Consider the following 6371-nt stretch of genomic DNA (forward strand, 5'->3'; position numbering starts at 1 on the left):
AATGAAATCAAGATTTTGGAATGAAATCCAAAAATTTGGGTATGGATGAAATTCACTCTCTCCCTTGGGTTTTGATGGAATGGGAATGAGAATTAAGTTTTAGACGAAAATACCCTTAATATATTTGTTCAATTTTTCTTTCATTTCACTCTCTCCTTGTTCATTCTCATTATACTTTCTCTCTCCACATTCTATCATCACACTTTCTATCTCAACATATTTTCTCTCTCCTCATTCTCATTCGTCGCATATTCTCTAGCATTTTCTCTATGTATTCTCTCTCATCATACACTCTCTCTCATTATTTTCTCTCTCTTCATTCTCTCCTAATTTTTTCATCATATTTTATCTCTCATCATACTTTCTCTTTCCTCAATCTCTCTTACCATACTCTCTCTCCATATTTTCTCTCATCACACTTTCCCTCTCTTCCATCATACTCTCTCTCCTCATTTTCTCTCATCACACCTTCCCTCTCTTCATTTTTTACCATTACACTTTCTCTCTCATCATATTTTCTCACCATACTTTCTCTCCTCAATCTCTCATTTTCTCTCATCACATTTTCTCTCTCTTCATTTTTTCCCATCACTCTTTCTCTCTCAACACACTTTCTCTCTCATCATACTTTTTCTCTTCTCAATCTCTCCTATCACGCTCTCTCTCCTCATTTTTTCTCATAACTTTTTCTCTCTCATCATACTTTCTCTCTCATCACACTTTCTTTCTCATCATATGTTTCTCTCACATTCAACTTTCTTTCTCATCTAATTTTTTCTCTTATTTTCCTCTAAAGGTAAAAAAGAAAATTTAGGTTCATTTTGATTGAAAATATTCAACTAACCAAACATTATTTTTAAGAATGATACTAAATCTCAAACTCATTTCCATTATATAATATTATGATACTCATTCTAATTCCAATTCTTAGGAGAGAACCAAACACCACCTTAATCTTTCAGAATGTAAAATCCTATCGATTTCCCACAGTCACATTCATTGATCATCCCATCAGCAAAAATGCTTGACCATTGGAGGCTTTTCAATATCATCCGTATCAAGCTAACTGATTTGTCGATAAACAAATTAGATAAGAAATTTCACTAATACCTGATGTAGTGTACGAGAGTTCAAATCTAAATAACTACAATTTAATCTTCAATAAAATGAAAAATAATAATTTTATATCCAGATGATGATAAATAATAATAATAATAATAGATAATTACTATAATAATAATAATAATAATAATAATAATAATAATATATCAAGAGAATGTACTAGAAGCACTATATCAAAGGCGGACGACTGATTTCTTTCGAATTCTCATTGCAAAGCGGCCGGCGAGATCGCTCTTTGTCGGGGAAATGGAAGGCGTGGACGCCGACCTCAACGCCTGGAGTTTCCTAGCTGTGGCTCGCCAGCTCGTCGTCACGGTGAGTTCCCTAAACATACCTCTATTTTTTTTTGTTTCTTGAATCTCATCGTCGAATCGAATACGTATTTTGCCCATTAGGAAATTGTGAGTTGTTTAAAGCTGACATCGCTGATCTGGTATTGTTCGTCGATCGGTGCTCATGGTAAAGGGGAATTAGGGGTTTTTGATCTTCTTCATCTAATTTCTTAAATCACCGCCTTTCGGAATTTGCGGCTTTGCTCGCCTGTTTCGGGCGATTTGGTGGTGAAATTAATAGGATTCTTTGACCTACACCACATTTACTTTGTTTTCCTTGCATACGATAGTGTTTTCGCTTCTGATGAAGGAGGCGGGGGATTCAAGGTTTTCAGATTAATATGCGCTTCTGTTTGTTTGAATCGTTAAACCAACATTTTCAGCTTTCCCTTTGCAGTTTCTTGATCTTCTTTGGGTGGATATGGAATTAGAATCCCTATTCATTTTGTTGTGTTTCTACACTAGCAGCTTCAGTTATAATTTTGCTGGAGTCTGGTGGATCCATAATTGGGAGACAATATGCGTGCTAAAATGCTCTGAATGAATTTGTTCATGTCATTTCATTGGCTCATTAAATAAAAAAAAAAATACATAAATTACTGTCGAATTGCCCAGCTCTGTGTTCTTTGGGGCTTCAGCCTTGGCTTAGAACCATGTATCCCACTCAGATTGGCCTTGGTCTAGATTTATAAGGTACAACAAAGGTACTTTTTTTTCTTTGAATTGGGGTGATTTTCTTAATATCTGAATACTTTTGTGTTTGTGCACACAAACTTTGATTGTTTAACCACTTATTCTTAAAATTGTTAACCACTTTTTCTTTGACTAGTTTGAGAACATTGCCAGCCTTCTGGGCCTTATCATTAATTATCTTTTACAAACTTCTTGTCCATTTTGTTTGACCACTTGTCTGCAGTAATAGTCCCTTTTTGGAGTCCTGATGTGTGTTTCACTTATTAGGAATTTTTTTTTCCTCTTGATTGCTTACATTGGTAAGATCAGAATACTAAACCTCCTGCTATGATACTTATCCCCCAAGCTTAAGTAGTTAGAAAATGTTTCCCCATTGTAATCAAATTGAGACCTCAAGTTTGGCCGATACTGACTGAGAACTCCGTCCAAGACCTCTAATTTGGCTAAGACCTTCTAGTCGAGACCTCCAGTCTAGTTACCTTCGATCTGGCTGAGACCTCTTGGTCGAGACCTCCAGTCTGGCTGAAACCCCTGGCCGAGACCTCCAAGCTAACTAAGACCTCATGGCTAAGACCTCCAATCTAGCCTATGGCTGAGACCTCCTGATTGAGTCCTCTAGTATGGCTGAGACCTGCTGCTCTCCTAGAACAAGGACTTTTCCTAGACTTCTTTTGGTGGTTCTACAAACTTAAAGCTGCTCATTTGTTTTTTTTTTAGCAGCATCAGCTATGTTTTCTCTCAATTGCTTACATTGGTAAGATCAGAATACCAGACATCCTGTTTCACTACTTATCCCCCAAGCTTAAGTTGTCAGTAAAAAGTCCCCAGGGCGTAGCACAGATGGGGAGTGCATGGTTCTGTGGCTGAAAGGTCCAGGGGTCGATCCCTGGGGTGTCACTGCCTGGGGTTAACGTCTCCGCTATGCACTTTCCACCTGTGTACCTGCATTTACCTCCCTCCATATCCGTGGGACCGACTCTAGGGGGCGCTGATATGGCGGTTTCACATTTTTTTTTTTTAAGTTGTCAGTAAAAAGGTTTCACTCCATACTTCTGTATCCTTAAGAGGTGTTTTGCTACTTCTTGTGGGACAAAGATTGGTTACCTGTCCAAGAGTGGTTAGCTTATACAAGTATGGTTTATATTGATTATGATAATATTCGTTTTGCCTGGATAATTGCAAAAATTAAATGCCACGGATAAGAAACTTGTGATGATCTTTTGGGTGGCTTGGAGAGCTTTGTTTGTTTGTTATTTTTTTTTAAAAAAATAAAATTAACACTATTCATTATCATTAGGTGTTCTTTTGAGAGTATAAAACCAACCAGAAAAGGAACTTTAGAATGGTTTGTTTTGTCAAACAAGTTTGAATTAATTAATGTCAAAAATTCGAGGAGTAGAGAGTCCAAAGACATTGGGAAAAAGAACAACAGATCTAGATTGTAGATGAATTGAAGAATCCAAAAGACATTGGGAAAAAGAACAACAGGTATAGATTAACAGGTATAGATTATAAATGAATTGAATATTCATAAACAAATTTAATATTTGATTTGATAAGAATTTATTTATGTTCATTTAATATAAGATCACACGAATAATATTTACACATCATATATATTAATAAAAATTTTATTATTAGAGAACATCGCACGACTTTGTTTGATTTGTTTACAGCCGTCAACAGGATGCTTAGGATTTAGGAATGTTGGTGACCTTTCTACTGAAGTTTCCCGTTGCATGAGGCTGCCCATTTATGAAAGCTTGGAAACTTTGCGTCGCCTGAGTTGAATTTGGACGATACGAGTCGAAGCCATTTTTCTCAATCAAACTAAACTGGAGTCGGTCAATTAGATGGATGCGATTAGAAAAATTGCCGGCGCCTACTTATTCCCTAAAACGATGTTAGAGGCTACTAAAAGAAGGATTAACAAAATACTAAACTCTAAATATTAAATCCTAAATTCTAAATCATATATATATAATTGTTCTGTTACAACTTCGTTCTTGTGGATTCGCATATATATATATATATATATATATATATATATATATATATAAATTAATTAATTGTTCTGTTGCAGCTACGTTCATGTGTATTCGCATATATATATATATATATATATATATATATATATATATATATATATATATATATATATATATAATTAATTAATTATTCATAGATTGCTTCTTGTAGTCTGCATCTATATTATAGAGATCCTTAGATTTTTAAAAAAAAATTTTAATGGGATCGTCCCAATTCTTTATTTCTTTATTATTATTTTTATTTATTTTAGATATATTTATGGTTTATGATTTTAAAATTTAGGAATTAGTTTATAATGAATTTGAATTTAAAAAAAAATTCTTTACAGTTTAGACTTCTTTTAATAGGAGTTTCTATTTATGTTTAAACTTTCTTCTTGGTTATATCGTTCAAGATTAAACATTTTAATACTAATAGAGTATAGTGTTCTTCTTTAAAAAACAAATTGATATATATATATATATATATATATAAGCGATACTTTGTGCATGATCGTGAGCAAAATTTGACGTGGTCAAAATTTATTTTTTTTATTTCTCTTTCATCTACATGCAATAACTTTTCTCTCTCATCTACATTCTCATTTACATGCAACAACTATAAAATTCTCATTTTTCTCTCATCTGATTGCATACAACAATCAGTGTTACTAATTTTTAAAGACGATATAGCTACTACAACGTTGTAGTAATTACTACACAATCTCTCTCATCTGATTGCATACAACAATCAGTGTTCAAAAATCTTTCAATTTTGACTGCGTCAAATAGTCCACGTTAGATTTCGCTCACGATCGCGCACAAAGTGTCGCTTAGCATATCAAATTAATCTATATATATATATATATATATATATATATATATATATATATATATATATATATATAAACTGCAGGTGATTCCACAATTCTATAACAAGCGATCTGCAACAATTCTCTTTATATATATATATATATATATATATATATATATATATTTGGTGTTCATCTTGTGAGCACCATCTATGGCGGAGCCAAATGAGATGTGGTACCCAAGCTATAGCCCGGGAATGAATGGCAATCAAAAAAGAAAAAAGTTTAATTTTCCTATGGAAAAAAAGGAAAAACAGAAAGAATAATAGTGGAAGGTAATCCGGGCATCTGTGTCGATATAACCCACAACTCAAGTAGATCATCCGGACTAACTCTGCCAGTAAGCACCATAAAATAAGATAACATTCTTATATCTGTGTATATCTATAAGAGTGATTCGGATATTCGGAATCACTTTGAATAGGATAAGATGTATATATATATATATATATCCTACTCACTCAGGTGGCGTCTGTAGTCCGAGCGGCCGGAGAGAAATAGAAATGTCAGATTAAGTTTATCAATCTAAAAGACACTGCAAAACAAAAAAACATTAATATAAAGCTGCGATGAATTTGTTGATCCTCTCTTAAACTTAAAAGTTATTTATTTTTTGTTTAAACCAAACGGCATTTATTCTATGAAAATTTAACGAAAATGGAATAATTAATTTAATCAGCCAAATCCAAATATACCACGCGACCGAGTAAATTGTTGTCGAAAAGATTAAACAAAGCTTTACTCTTAAAAAAAAAAATCTAGTATTCATTATTTATTTCGATTAAATGTTGAACCGGACTTTATTATTAATGTGAAGTCGAAACGTAACATTTAAATTTTATTACGCTTAATATCACACCGAACAATTATTTATAGCCAATTTAAAAATTAAATTTTTACCATGTGTCTTATTTTTAATCATTAAACATCATTTTTTTTATTTAGTATTGATATCTTGTTTATAATTAATTCTTAGATTGGACGATATAAATTTAAAAATATTTTTATGGAGACTAAGTCATTGATTTTAAAAATTAAATCATTTTAAAAAATAAAATATGTTCAACAAGATTGAAACATCCATAAAATTTGCAACTTTTATTTAAAAATAAAAAAAATATTTTAAAAAACACACATATGTCTCGATTTAAAATTATCAAAAATTAAAAATGTTAATACATTGATAAAATCGAGGACTTCACCATTTCTTAATTTCTCATTTTTAAATACTATAATTTAAAATAGTTAGTTCATGAACTTTTTTTTAAAAAAAAATTGAAAAGTGAAAAAACAAATTCATGAACTTTAAAAATAAAATAAAATCA

General features: G+C 32.0%; 1 long non-coding RNA gene across 1 annotated transcript; it reads left to right on the plus strand.

The window, feature by feature from the left end:
• The first annotated feature begins 1298 nt into the window (after positions 1-1298).
• On the plus strand, positions 1299-2241 carry LOC122028509. Its single transcript, XR_006124841.1, has 2 exons — positions 1299-1437; positions 1518-2241. It is a non-coding gene; the product is annotated as an uncharacterized LOC122028509 (long non-coding RNA).
• The last annotated feature ends 4130 nt before the right edge of the window (positions 2242-6371 follow it).

The sequence above is a fragment of the Zingiber officinale genome, chromosome 10B (assembly GCF_018446385.1).
Source record: "Zingiber officinale cultivar Zhangliang chromosome 10B, Zo_v1.1, whole genome shotgun sequence".
NCBI lineage: Eukaryota > Viridiplantae > Streptophyta > Magnoliopsida > Zingiberales > Zingiberaceae > Zingiber > Zingiber officinale.